The sequence below is a fragment of the Nuphar pumila genome, chromosome 14, assembly GCF_984573655.1.
Source record: "Nuphar pumila chromosome 14, dmNupPumi1.hap1.1, whole genome shotgun sequence".
Lineage (NCBI taxonomy): Eukaryota > Viridiplantae > Streptophyta > Magnoliopsida > Nymphaeales > Nymphaeaceae > Nuphar > Nuphar pumila.
Genome location: NC_143262.1, coordinates 58,906,456 through 58,922,118, shown reverse-complemented (window position 1 = coordinate 58,922,118; position 15,663 = coordinate 58,906,456).

Here is a 15,663-nt window from a genome sequence, read left to right as displayed (position 1 = left end):
TATCGAGGATTTATCCTTCATCCTTTTGGTTGGCCAATAGAAAGAATTTGAATTTTGGATCTCTTTTTGCAAAAACTTCACTCTTTTGGAAGTGATGCTAAAGGTAAATCGAGGTAGAGATTTGTGCAATAAAGATTCTGAAATCAACAAATAAATTGACAGATTGACAAAATTTCTCGAAATCCCTGGTGAAAGTGAGTATTTGAAGTCCGGCTCAATACATCCGTAACGAAAATTCTCCTCTCTTTTTCCCCAAAAAGAGAGACTCAGGCTTAGCCCTTACCTGAATGGGAAATGGGAAATACTCCTCTCTTCCCTGAAAAGGAGGTGTTTGCAAAACGGACTTTTGAAGAGAAATTAAGCTTTCGTCAAAGCTCCCTAAGATTAGGTTTCTCTTATGGAAAGGGGGTCGATAATAGTGAGGTCTGAAAATTGGGTCATGAAAGGAACGAGTCCATCACACTCTCCCTGCAAAGAGGGTTCTTTATGACGAAAATGGCCTAGTATGAAATTGGGGGAGTCACAAGAAAAGCGAGTCTCCGTCGAGCCTCTCCCTTTAAAAGGGTTCCTTGTGTGAAATTGGAAATTGTTTTGCAAACGGGTTCACAAAGATGCGAGTCCCTTCAAACTCTCCCTGGAAAGGGGCTAAGTGAACAAATTGGATAGCATGCGAAAAGAATGAGCTCCCTCGAACTCTCCCTAAAAAGGGTCTCTCGCAAGAGAAAATGATTGAAATTGGATATTGAGATTGATTGACCCAAGGGTCGAAATTGGAAATTGGAAAATTGGTTGCTGGAAATTGAATGACCCGAAGGTCGAAATTGAGAATTGGTTGACCGAAAGGTCAAAATTGTGTGACTCAAAAGTCAAAATTGAGAATTGAGTGACCTAAAGGTCGAATTTGAGAATTGAGCGACCCAAAGGTCGAAATTTGGAAATTGAGTGACCCGAAGGTCAAAGATTGGAAATTGATTGACCCGAAGGTCGAAAATTGGAAATTGGTTGACCCGAAGGTCGAAAATTGGAAATTGGTTGACCCGAAGGTCGAAAATTGGAAATTGGTAATTGAGATTGAGAATTGGAAATTGGGTGACCCGGAGGTCAAAGTTGAAGAATTGCCTGATTCGAAGATTTAAATTGGAATTTGGAGGGCAAAATATCAAATTCGAGCAATTGACAGACCCTAATGATTGAAATGACTTGAATTAACAAAGGAGAATAATGAGTTCGAGTCAGAGCTCGAAGAAAATATAGAGATCACGAGTCGGAACCCGGATCAACAAAAGAAAATGAAGAGCTCGCATCTGAGCTCAAATGAATAGAGAGATCTCGAGTCGGAACCCGGATCAATAAAAGAAAATAATTTGAATAAGAACCCGAGTCGAAACTCGGTTTTCCGAAAAGTTGGATCTTGAAAATATACCAGTTTGAACACTGGATTTTGGAATAGTACCGGTTCGAGCGCTGGGTTTTGATTCAGTACTGGCGATTATCTTTCCATTTTGAATCATTAGGAATTGTGATGGGACTGTTTGTTGAAATCCCGATACTGACCGGATTGTTGTTAATGCAGTTGAATGCAAATGAATTGATGCATATGGATGCACAAGTATGTAAAATGAGAGATTTGCTTCTCCTGCCTGCCTGCAGAACAAAAATTTAAAAATGCCCCAGTGTAACTGTGTGAACACCCCAAAATTTTCAAAATGTTGTAAATATCCCCGTTTTGCCCTTTGCCCCCCATTTTTCTAGGTAATTGAGTCAGTTTTAAATCTAAATTCCATTTTGTTTCTCAAATTTTGTTGAGATTAAATTCATTTTACATATCTGACTCAATTTCGGATTCAAATCTAGATCAAAATCCAAATCTGAGCTTCATTGTCCAATTTTTAAATCAGATTCTCAAAATTTCCAAAATAACTTTTTAAAAAAAAAAAAAAAAAAAGCTCAGACACTTTGTCTGGTATCCGTTTAGATCCATCGTGTTATATTCCTCAATTCGAGGTTTAAAACTCGAATATTTTCTTAAAAACTTGGATCCAAACCCATTTTCTGAAGAAATCAAACCCAAACTTTCAAAAACTTCTCTTTTCATAAATTTTTATCAAAAAAAAAAATGCAAAAAAAAAAAATTATTAGTTTCATCTCTCATACTGCTTAAGTTTTAGAGTCTTATCGTCAAAAATAACAAAAAAATCAGAAAATGAAGAAAAGAAAAAAAATATAATATATATATATATAGTTTCAAAAGCCTCCTTTTTGAAAACCTCCTTTTTCTAAAAACCTTTTTTTTGAAAATCATTTTTTTTTAGAATCACTTTTTTTTTAGAAAACCTTGTAAGAAAACCCACTCTTTGTAAAATCTTGAAAATATAAGGGGCCCTTTGCAAATAGTTTTTTTTAGGGTTTTTCGCTGAAGACCCTTCGTAAGGAAGGAAATGGAAGAACAGCGCCCCCCATCCGTGGCTTCTCCCTCTTTCACCAAAACGCTCCTCTTCAGCCACCTTCGATCGTCATGACCATTGGCCTCCTCCGTCCATCTTCAACGGCCTCGCACGCCTTCTTCCTCTCCACACCTCAACCATGTGCAACCCCCCTCGATCTCCAACGGCACCCCATCGCGTTCCTCCTCCGCCCATCGCCTGTTCCTCTCTCGCCCGAACCCTCGATGGCGAACCCATGTGCGGCCTTCCTTCTTCAACCCTTGGATCATCCTCGCTCGCCACAGCCCGTCGATGCCCAACCGCCGCTCCCCTTCCAGAATCCTCTTCTTCCCCTATAAAAGGAGCACGAGCCGAATCAAGAGGGATCATCGATAATCTTCATCCATCCGCCTTTTCCTTTACAATCAAGTCTCCTCTCCCGTCCACTTCTTAGCATCGAACACCAATCTCCTCCCCTTTCCAAAGCTTCCACTGCAAGAGCTAGAAGGCAATCCCTCAAGAGGCCTCATCTACGGTTATTTGAAGGAGTTTGAAATTCTCTAAAAAAAAAAACAACAGAAAGCCCAATCACATTATCTCCTCTGATCTGTTGAAGGAATCAGATTGTCCCCCTCTTTCAGAACTCTGCAAACAACGGAATTCAGCTTAACTTTGCCCAAAACATCTGCTGAATCCTCTTGTCTTAAGCTATTGAAGATTCGTGCCCTGTGATAGCCTGTGAGTTTCCTATACCTACAGTACACCACAATTATAATTGTGTTACCGCAAATTTGTATTGCATAGGGTTTGTTCCACTTGTAATCATACCTACAAATTTCTGGAAGATAGCATGTGATCTTATGAGGATGCCACGGAAATTGCCATACCCTTACCATATATCTTTTTATCGTGATACATTTCTTCGACTGTTCATAGATGGAATGGTACTTTTATGATTTAATTGAAAGAAACTGTTGACATTTCTTAGTAATTTGGTTCATGGATTCTGTTTGTTACAATTGTTTATATGATTAAACTACTCAGGCCTTCTTATATGCTCCCATTATGTCAACTTAGTTCTGCCTGTAAATAATATTTTTCTTTTCAGTAAACCTGCTTATTGTATCTCTGTACTATCAGATATTCTTGCGGCTTATCATTTCTGCATATACACACCAAAACCTCCACGTTAGCATCATCTACCATATACCAGTTCAAGGTACCATCAAATCCCAGTACTGCATTTTAACCTTGAATACCAGCATATATCTCCTCACTGTTCAGCCTCTATTAGGTGCCCACCCACTTGCAGTCACCTGCAAAATCACACATACCTAAGCTTATTCACTGCGTCATAGTTGCACCCATCTTCCTGCAAATACATCAACATTGCACTATAGTATGCCCAGCATGATTGTTAAAGCACCTTACAGCCTTTGATTGTCATAACAACACTTCTGCTGTAATTTCCCATGTGCGTCACAAGGGTCCTTGAGTTTTATGAGCTCAGAAAATTAAATTTACGAGTTTTGATGACAGTGCTAGCTAAAGCATCAAGGATCTACAGTTCAGCAAACTGCTGTGAGCACCTTCTCATCCTCTACAAATGCACCACCTCGTTCTGCCATATTCACTCGGCATTTGGCTATGCACTATCTGCACCTTTGGGGTTCCACTTCCTTCATAAATGCATGTCCCAGCACTACAGCAATCTCATTACCCATACACTTTACCCAATCCAGTCACCCCCCCCCCCCCTATGCATCTTTACTTAGCAAAAATACATTGTTCAAGATATACATCATACACTTTTCATTTGTTATGAATATATATATATATATATTAGTTAGATAATTTCGTCTGCATTTCCTCGTTAGTTCAGGCATTTCATTTTTTTTTATACATATATTCCTCCTCCAGTATAAGCATTCATACCTAGGCTAACGTGTATCAGCCTAGGTACAACATCTACATACATTTCCATTATAGCTTAGGTTTTCATATGTAATTTTCAATTAGCCTAAGCATACCATCTGGATTATCCATGAATGTCTCTTAGTTAGCCTAAGTATAATCAGTCAAGCATATGCATTTTTTTGTTTTGTTTAACAAAAGCGTCATATTCAAACCATATGCTTGTTAGCCTTTCAAAATGACACCTCTTTTCCATATTGCTTGTGTTAACTTGGAATTTTGCAGAAAATATGCAGAAATCGTTGAATTCCTTGTTAGATTCAGAATTCTATCATTTTAATTTCCATTTCAAAGTTGTAATAGCTAGATATTAATGAGAACTTTACATTTCCTGTTTTAGATAGAATGAATGAGCATTGTAAATATCATGAATTACTTGTTCTTCATGCATTTTTTTTCTTTTATTTCTCAAAATCTCACATTGGTGAAACACGAATGGCACGTGCACCATTTCGTAAGAGGTCAATTAATCCTAAGTTGATGATTCATATCAATGGTCATAGTCAGGGTGTGGACAAAACTTAGGATTTTTATCTTTTACGAAATAACATTGGATCCATTTTCAAAACTCATCATGTTTCCTTAAATATTTTCTCCTTTTATCAGAATTTAACTTAAAATTAATTCAAAATATATACCAATGGCCATAGTCAGGGTATATTGAGAGTTAATTTCATTTTAAATTCTATAAAAGCACTAAATGTGTTTCATTCTTCACTTGAATTTAAATATAGATTATTATATAATACATTCAATGACCATAGTCAAGGATGTATTATATCTTTAATCTTATTTTTATTCATTTAAAGAATGAAATAGCTTTTCAAAAATCCAATTTCAAATTCTTTAAATTCATTCATCACTTAGATAGAACTGCATCATATTTTCAAAATTCCTTTTTCAAAACTCCAAGTAATGTAAATATCTTCCTCAATCTATCTTCAATCCTTATCAAATCCAATTCATCCTTTCATTTTTCGAAATTCTATTTTTAATCTCAAAGTTCAATTCAACTTTGAGATTTCAAATTCATTTTTATATTCAAATCAGATTTCAAAGTTCAATTTGACTTTTGAATTTTCAAATTCATTTTCAAAAGCTCCAATCAAACTCAAAGTTCAATTTAACTTTGAGATTCTTGATTCATTTTTCTAAATTTCAAATTCAAACTTCAAATCCAAGGTCTAAATTGACTTTGGGATTCATCTGTATATTCAAAATTCAATTTTTAAAATTTCTTTTCCCGAATTCAAATCAGACTTAGAAATTCTTGATTCATCTTCTGAATTTAACTCCAAATCCATTTTTAAGATCCAGGATTCAAGACTCATATCGGATGTTAGACTTCAGATCCAATTCCTCTTTAGGATCCAAACTCCAATTCCACTTTTGGATCTCAGACTTCAGATCCAATTTCCTTATAGGATCCAGAATCCAACTTTCACTTTGGATCTTAGGCTTCAGATCCAATTCTCCCTTAGGATCCAGACTCCAATTTCACAGTTGGATCTCAGATTTCAGATCCAATTTCCATTCTAGGATCCAGAACCCAATTCTATATTTGGATCTCAGATTTCAGATCCAAATCCATTTTAGGATCCAGAACCCAAGTCCATCTTAGATAACAAATCTCGGATCCCATTTTGTTTAGGATCCGGAATCCAAATCCAATTCCAAATTCTAGACTTCAATTCCATTTTTCGGATCTAATCTGAATTTCTTAAATCCATTCTTAAATATCATTTGATCTTCCCAGTCCATTCTTATTTCAAACTTCAAAATCTAAATTCAATTTCATCTCAAGTATTCATTTCCTTTCCTAAGTTCAAGTTGAAAATTCAAAAGTCCATTTCCGGCTTTGAAACTTCATTTTCAAAAGCTTCAAATCATTCTTTCTCAAAATCAAGATTTATTCTTCCAACTCTGGTTTTACTTCAAAAGGCTTAGAACTTCTCTGGTCTATCTCAAGTTCTAAGTTAGATTCAATCATTTTCTTGATCCCCTTACCAAGTTCATCTCAAAAAACTTGGAGATTTTCAAAAACATCTTTCAAAAGAGCATACATCTTTTGCATTGCACAAGCATGATTCTTTGTGCATTTAGAGTTAGAATAAATTCTTAGATTATATTTAAGCAAAAGGCATAGATTCGATCCTTGGTTCGATTACCCCTGGTAAAGGCGCCAGGAACGGTCGAACCTCGTACCGACGAGCGAATCCCGTCTCTCCATTTTCCCGCAATATTTTCAAAAACGGAGGCGAGTTAAAATTCTAAATATTTTCAAATTAAGGTCAAGTGAGACCGCGCAAAATAGTTTCTCTTCTCTCTTTCTTTTTTTCTTTCTTTTCTCCTCTCTTTCTCTTTTCTTTCTTTTATTCTTCTCCCTTCAAAAAGGAGGAAAATAGGGGTTAGAAAAAGAAAAGAGAAGGAAGAGATAGAAACCACAAGAGAGGAAAAATTTTGCGATGATCACAGTTTTGGCGACCGTGATGGGACTCGTCTTCGTCTGGTTGAATCTATGCCTTCACTTTGCTTTTATAATCTAAGTCCTTATTCTAACATATGTCAGCTACATTTTCATGCAAACCTTAGGAGCCTAGATTCTGTCCCAAGCTGACATCATTGCATATAGGATCTAAGTATGGTTTGGTAGGACCATATTGAGGAGATTATCCATGTTCACATTAGACTTAGGTCTTAAATACAACTCTCCTCAATTTCAGGGATTGAATGCAAACAATGTATGCAAGTGTATGCTTCTCTTCATTTAAATCTATCTCTTTAGGACTTGCATTTGAGCTTTCTGGTTTTATTGCATGTGAGCATGTTTTTGAAAACATCCCTACCTATATTGTCCCGGTCTTCACGTTGCTGGGCTGTCTCACTGAACCATAGTTCGGGAGAGAGCCTCACAACTGGGCCACTTATTTGGGTTCACGCCCCCCTACCACGTACCTAAGGGCCATAGTCCGAGGTATATCGGTGGGTGCTCAAGGATGTTGGAAAGCCCTTACCTTAGAACCGAAGAAATATCTTATATGCCATGTACTTCGAGCTTCGGCTTGAGTATATCGGCATACCTTGATTGGAGTCAGATAATTTGAACCATAGAGTTAGGACTGAGACTCTATTTGCCATTTCAAATATTGCATTTAGATTCACCCCTTAGGGAGTGTTGTGTGTGCATCCTTGTTTGTGCAGTTATAAGTGTATAATATCTTCTTGTATACTCCTGTGTATATCAAAAACTTCTTTAAAACCCTGGGTACACTATTCAAAATTTCCGCTATTTTCGAAAAACCCCAGGTACATATCTTCCCTTTACCTATATTCTTTTCCTTTTTGTATGTCAAAACTTTTTTCTTAAAAACCCTGGAAAGTCTTTTTCAAAATTCATTGTTCTTTCCAAAATTTCCAGGATTGGTGCCTGTCCTATTCTTTCATCAAAAGTCTATCCGTAAGTCCTGCATTCTATCTGACTCTTTTCCTCTCTTGCCTCAGTATCATTCTGATGGCATCCGAATCTCCCGATGCTATCTTTCCCAAGGATCATGTCTTCTATCAAATAAAGGATGGAACCCCAGATCATCGGGTCATCCAGTCTCGTACCTTCTTCCCTCGGTGGTACTATTCTTGGTTCACCGCCTTCTCGCGTATGTTCCCAGATCACTTGGATGATTGTGGATTGGAGATGGCATCGGCAGTTGGCAAGCGAACCATCAACGGCAGTCTGATTCAAGCTATGGCAGAGCGATGGAATCCGCGTACCTGCACGTTTTGGTTTCCGTGAGGAGAGATGACTTTGCTGATGGATGAATTCAGTGATATCATGGGATTGCCAGAACCAGCTGGTCAGCCAGATGATCCGGTCGAGCAGCAATTCTTGATCAATGTCAAAGGGGTAGATGTTCGAGAAGCATTGGCCAGAGCTATAGGGAGCAAATCCTGGCCTCTCACAGAGATCAACGGAAGTCAGTTCATCGAACTGTTCGAACTCTACAACAAGTATGGAGCCTATGAAGAAGTCGATACCCTGTCCCGGGCAGAAAAAGAAAGAATCCAGCATGCCATGGTCCTATGCACAGTAGGATTAGCATTCTTTCAGGATGGTCAGAATTTCGTCGATATCAGAGTCGCCCAACTTTTTCGGAGATGGGGAAGCAAGCAGACCCATCAGCTTTCAATATCCATGGCAGCTCTAGCCTTTCTCTACAGAGGTTTGGCTCGATTTGCCCTCGGAGAAACCATTTTGGTGGAAGGATGCACGTATGCCTTACAGTCGTGGTTCCTGTGACATGTGCCGTCAAAAGCCAGTTCTTTCAGATTCAGCAGTAAGCAGCCAAAGTCAGCCATTCAGTACCGAGATTTGATCGAGAAACTGCATCAGGAGGAGATCGTTTGGGATTTTTTCGACAGAAGAGAGACCAGTCCTCGATACACCTATGCTCGTGACAAGCGCTACAAATTGCTTGGCCCTTTCTTCTGTGTCGACTATCAGCCAGAGAGGTGTCTCTGACAGTTCTCGCAGCGACAGATTTGTGTCAACACCCGCTTCCCGATGGGTCACATGCCAGAGTTCGATCTACGATCAGATCAGTGGTCTGGAGCATACCACGTCGCCAAATACACTTGGGACTCTTTTATTCCTTTGTCTATATTTCCCGGTCCTAATGTATCATCAGAGTATCGAGAATGGTGGCAAACTGTCTGCCCACCTTCTCTTTGTATTTAAATTTTGTCATTAATGAAAATGCAAACTTTTGTTCTGATAAAAAGCTCTTCATGGACAAATCTTATTCTTGTTTCATGTAGTTACGAATTCATCCCCAATGATGAGACCCATTTTATATATTCTTTCTTCGATTATCTCTCGTCATGATGGACGACCTCGCCTAGGTCTTAAGAAGCATTTTGTTGCCATAAAAGGGTGACACAATCATCGCAAAAATTTGTGATGACCCAATCCCTGGTGATGGGATAACTTATCTAAAATGTCTATCAATTCCTTCTTTCATGTCTTTTCCTCAAAAATCGCATTTTCAAAAATTTCCTCAAAAACCTAACCATTTCTTTCACCTTCACAGGAAATCACTGGCATTAGCAAAATGGTTGTAACAAGGGCAGGAAAAGAAACAGTTCCTCAACACAGCGACAGTGAGGCCAAAGGGATGGATTCTCCCAAATCGGTCAGAGGGCAGAATCAAAATCAAGCAGATGATATAGACCCCGCCATGTACAATCTGTTCAAAAGAATGATGACCAAAATGATGTCCGAGCAGGCCGAGGCCAGTTAGAAGGAGGTCGCTCCAAATAGCAAACCAAAGAAGAAGGCTGTAAAGAAACCAGTCAGGATTGTTAGAAAGAAAGTATAGCCCGACACCACTTCTGAAGAAACAGAGTCAGTAGAAGAGGAATCAGAAGAGGAAGAGCAGTTTGTTTAAAATCAGAATCCTTTGCCGCAGTTTGCAAAGACCGCTGCAGAACCCGAATCGATAAACAAGCCCATTCCGGTTAATGATCCGATGCAAGAGCAGATGAAAGAAATGAATCGGGCTATCAAAGATATCCAGGCTAAAAGCAAGGGCAAGCAGACCTACTCTGGCGAAGATTTTTATCATGGTCTGGATGGGGATGACAATCTGGAAAACCTCCCTCGCAAGTTCCTTAAATTTGACGGAACAAGCAACCCCAAGGCTCATTTGGCCACTTTCTATGCTGAATGCGACCGTTTCAGGAAAGACAATCGGGCGTTATTCATTTTCTTTCCTCGCAGCTTAGAAGGGGTAGCGGCCAGGTGGTATGCAGACCACATTAATCCTATCGAACTAAGAGAGTTCGATAAGGTCGTGAACTTGTTCATTGAGCGCTTCATGTTTAATGTCTAAGCCTCACCAACCCTCAATCATCTATACAATTTAAAATAGATGGAGAATGAGAAAGCCAGCGAATTTATCCACAGGTGGAGAAGCACCTATAACAGAATGAAGGTTCCCATCCCAGAGGAGCACGCTCTGCAGATTATTCTGAATAATTTCGCCCAGCCTCTAAGGAACCTCATTTCCACTTCGCCCGCCAAATCATTCATCAAGCTAATTGAGAGAGCCGAATGGCTTGAGACTGGCTTAGACAATGGTCTGTACGAAGGATATCCTTTTGTCAGAGGAAATCCTGACCAAAAGAAAAAGGCACACGTCGCCTATGCTGCAGAATTGTCAAATCAGGGCAGCAGCAGTTCTGGCAGCAAGAAGAGCAAGAAGAATCGTAATAAGAATGCAGGGCATTCCAGGGCCGAAAGGACAAACTCTGCAGCTCAAAAGGGAAAATTTGTCAAGCAACAGCCTGCTCAGTCAGCACCTCATCCAGAAGCAAAGCAGTCAGAAAAGCCGAAGCATGAGGGTTGGAGTTACGACCGAGAGTTCACTGCCCTGGAACAGTCCCGCGAAGACATCTTGGAATATATGATGTCTAAGGGAATGATAAAACTCCCCAAGGTAGCAGATCCTCCGGTCACTATGGGAAAGTGGATGGATAAATTCTGCAAGTTTCATCGGACTGTGGGACATGACACAGAGCATTGTTTTGTCCTTAAAAACATCATCCAGGATTGCATCGACAAGAACCTATTAATCGAGGATGAAGAAGAACAGCCAGAAATTTTGTCCAAGCCATTTCCCAAGCACTCAGCTTCGGTCATCACGGAGCAGGCATTCTCTCTTCAAGGTAGCATCCAACCATGTTCTAAACAGGACATTCAGGATCAACATCAAGTCCTAGTCCTTCGCCAAGCACAGTCTTCCGCCAAGAGGGCGGATGTCACTGCATTTTCTGGCAAACCAACAAAGGCAACGACGAAAATTGCCAAGATAATCCCCAGAATCCTGAAGCACTTTATCAAGGCAGCTTCGAAGAAAGAAGAGGCTTCAGAGTCAGTTCAGAAGCCGATTACTGCTTTATCAAACATTTCCATCCTGGACCTGACCCACGCTTCACCTGAGCACCAGCAAGTGCTAGAAGATCTTCTCAGAAAGATCAAAGTCAAACCTAGTACCACTACGCAAGATATGGCTCAAATCGTCAATCAAGCAATGACGAATGCACCGATCACCTTTTCTGATGAGGATTTGCCAAAACCTCATTCATTTCACAATAATGCCCTATACATAGTAGTGCGGACCAGGGGCATGACAGTCCCTCATGTGCTCGTTGATGGGGGCAGCAGCCTAAATATCTGTCCGGAGATGACAGCCAAGGCATTGGGCTTAAAAGAAGAAGAATATACCCCGGATCCGATCACGATCTACGGTTTTGACAACCATGGACAGACGGCCAAGGGGAAGATATTTCTTGAAATCTTCATCAATTATTCGGTGCATACTGTGCTCTTTCATGTAGTGAATGTGCCACCTACATACAATCTGCTACTTGGGCGCACTTGGATTCACAATGCCAATGCTATCCCATCAACCTTGCACCAGTGCGTAAAGTGGTCGAAGGGAGGCATGATCACCACGGTCCTAGGAGATGATCCGGAAGAACGACTCCCGCAGTCGATGATTCCCCGTCCTACTTTCACTGCCGACATCCCGAGCATCCGGGAAATCGAAGAAATTAATCTGAGTGAAAGTTTGGATATGCTAAATTTAAAAGAAGTCCAGCCGACAGAAAATGTCACCGCAGTAGTTCAGTGGCAGGGACCTCGCTTCTTCAAGCTAGGATGACGCCTCGATTGCACTTCATTCAAAGATCACCCTCTGTTTCCTCAATTCTCAAAAGCTAAGAAAGGGTTTGATCTTCTGATGAAGCACGGTTATCAGCCCTTCAGGGGCCTAGGCAGAAATGAAGACGGCATTCTGGAGCCAATCATCCCCGCTCAGCATGTCACCGGTACAGGCTTGGGTTTCACAGGTCAGTCATCCGGCAGAAAGACCACCTTCATCAAGGGAGCCCAGTAAAGAAAGACAATGCCAGTGTTTTCTGCTTTTTCCTTTCTTTCTGTCATCTTGTAAGGGCAAGATCCGCCCCATTTTCTTTCTTTCCTTCAAACAAACACTTGTAAATATCAAAGTTTACTTAATCAATGAAAACTTTATTTTCTCTATTTATCTTGGTGCGCACAAATTCTTTGCTTATATCCTTGGCTATGTTGTCATCCTTTGTTTCTGTACAAAAGGCTAGTCTCAAACATTTTTTTCAAAAACCTTCTTTGCACTTTCAGGATTGCCAGAATCATGGTTCCTAAATCGCTCAAAAAGCTCATCATCAATACCAATCTTTCTCAAAACAAATCCAAACCGACCAGAATCTGCAAGGCAAAGGCAGGGGCAGAGGTCGGCGAAGTGACAGGGCAGATCGAAGAATTAGCAGAGTTCGATTCAGCGATTCAGAATTTGTCAGAATTTGCCAGCATTCAGAAGCAGGATGAACCATCGTCGTTGGTTCAAGATCCAACGGAGGATGTCAATGTTGGTTCAGAAGATCATCCAAAGATCCTCAAAATTGGTTCGAGCTTGAGTTCAGATGAGAAGGAAAGGCTCATCTACTTCCTCAAACAGCATCAGGAAGTCTTCGCTTGGACTTATGAGGATATGCCAGGCTTAGACCCCAAATTAGTCGAGCATCGCCTTGTGTGGAAGCCAGATTGCAAACCAACCAAGCAGAAATTAAGAAAAATGGATCCTCGAGTAGCACCACAAGTTAAAGAAGGACTTGAGGAGTTGTTAAAAGCAGGATTCATTCAGACCATTGAATATCCAGACTGGTTGGCGAACATCGTGGCAGTTCCCAAAAAGAATGGCAAAGTTCAGATTTATATTGATTTCAGAGATCTAAACAAAGCCACCCCAAAGGATGATTATCCACTCCCCAACATCGATCTTCTGATCGATAGCACGGCAGGCCATGCCATGTTCTCCTTCATGGACGGATACTCAGGCTATAATCAGATCAAATTGGCCGCTCGTGACCAATCCAAAACTTCATTTACCACGCCTTGGGGTACCTTTTGCTATACAGTCATGCCGTTTGGACTCAAGAATGTCGAGGCAACCTATCAGAGGGCTATGGCAGTGATCTTTCATGACGAGATGCACAAGAACATGGATGCCTATGTGGATGACATCCTGGTCAAATCAAAAGAAGGAGAAGATCATCTTGATGCTCTTGGCCAAGTCTTTGAAAGACTTATTCTCTACAAGCTGAGGCTCAATCCACAGAAATGCGTCTTCGGAGTGGAGTCAGGCAAGCTGCTTGGCTACATGATCAGCAAGAAAGGCATAGAAGTAGATCCCACCAAGGCAAAGGCGATCATTGATATGTCGCCTCTGTGATCATCGCAAAATTTTTCCTCTCTTGTGGTTTCTCTCTCTTCCTTCTCTTTTCCTTTTCTAACCTTTATTTTCCTCCTTTTTGAAGGGAGAAGAATAGAAGAAGGAAAAGAGAGAGAACAGAAAAGAAAGAAAGAAAGAGAGAAGAGGAACTATTCTGCGCGGTCTCACTTAACCTTGATTTGAAAAATATTTAGAAAATTTAACTCGCCTCCGTTTTGAAATTTATTTGCGGGAAAATGGAGAGACAGGATTCGCTCGTCGGTACGAGGTTCGACCGTTCCTGGCGCCTTTACCAGGGGTAATCGAACCAAGGATCGAATCTATGCCTTTTGCTTTGCCTAAATATAATCTAAGAATTTATTCTAACTCTAAATGCACAAAGAATCATACTTGTGCAATGCAAAGATGTATCCTCTTTTGAAAATTGATTTAGAAATTTCCAAGTATTCTGAGATGAACTTGGTAAGGAAGTGAAGAAATGTTTGAATCTAACTTTAGAACTTGAGATTGATCAGAGAAGTTCTGAGTTTTTGAAATAAATCAGGATTGGAAGGATAGATCTTGATTTTGAGAAAGAATGATTTCAAGTTTTGAAATGAAAGGAAATGAAATTTCAACGTCAGAAATAGACTTTGAATTTTGAACTTGAATTTAGAAAAGGAAATGAATACTTGAGATGGAATTGAATTTAGACCTTGAAGTTTGTAATTTAGAATGGATCTGAGAAAATTAAATGATATTAAAAATAGAAATGGAATTGAAATCTAGAATTGGAATTGGATTCCGGATCCTAAACAGAATGGGATTCGAGATTTAGAATCTAAGATGGACTTGGGTTCTGCATCCTAAAATGGAGTGGATCTGAAGTCTGAGATCCAAATGTAGAATTGGGCTCTTGATCCTAAGATGGGTTTTTGGATCTGAAGTCTAAGATCCAATGTGGAATTGGATTCAGGATCCTAAGATGAATTTGGATCTGAAGTCTGAGATCTGATGTAGAGTTGGACTCTGGATCCTAAGATGGATTTGAATCTGAAGTCTGAGATCCAATGTAGAGTTGGACTCTAGATCCTATGATGGATTTGGATCTGAAGTCTGAGATCCAATGTGAATTTGAATTCTGGATCCTAAGATGGATTTGGATCTGAAGTTTGAGATCCAATGTAGAGTTTGGACTCTGGATCCTATGATGGATTTGGATCTGAAGTCTGAGATCCAATGTGAATTTGAATTCTGGATCCTAAAGTGGATTTGGAGTTGTTTAAATTCAGGAGATGAATTAAGAACTTCCAAGTTTGAATTGAACTTGAGAAATGAATTTTAGAATTTGAATCTTGAATATACAAATGAATTTCAAAGTCAAATTAGACCTTGAATTTTGAAGGGAATCTCAAAGTTAAATTCAACTTTGGATTTGATTTAGAGTATTTGAATTTGGAATTTTAGAAGATGAATCAAGAGTCTCAAGGTTGGAATTGAATTTGGAGTTTGATTAGAGTTTTGAATATCAATTGAATTTGGAATTTCAAAGTCAAATTGATCTTTGAAATCTGATTTGAATCTGAATACAAAAATGACTTTGAAATCTCAAAGTTAAATTGAACTTTGAGATTGAAAATGAAATTGAATTTGAAAATGAAATGATGAATTGGATTTTATAAGAACAGATTGAGGAAGATATTTACATCACTTGGAGTTTTTGAAAAGGAATTTTGAAAAATATGATGCAATTCTATCCTATATGATGAATGAATTTAAATTTTTGAAATTGGATTTTGAAAAGCTATTCCATTCTTTAAATGAATTTAAATAAGATTGAAGATATAATACATCCTTGACTATGGTCATTGAATGTATTATATAATAATCTATATTTAAATTCAGGTGAAGAATGAAACACATTTTGTGCTTTTATAGGATTTAAAGTGAAATTAACTCTC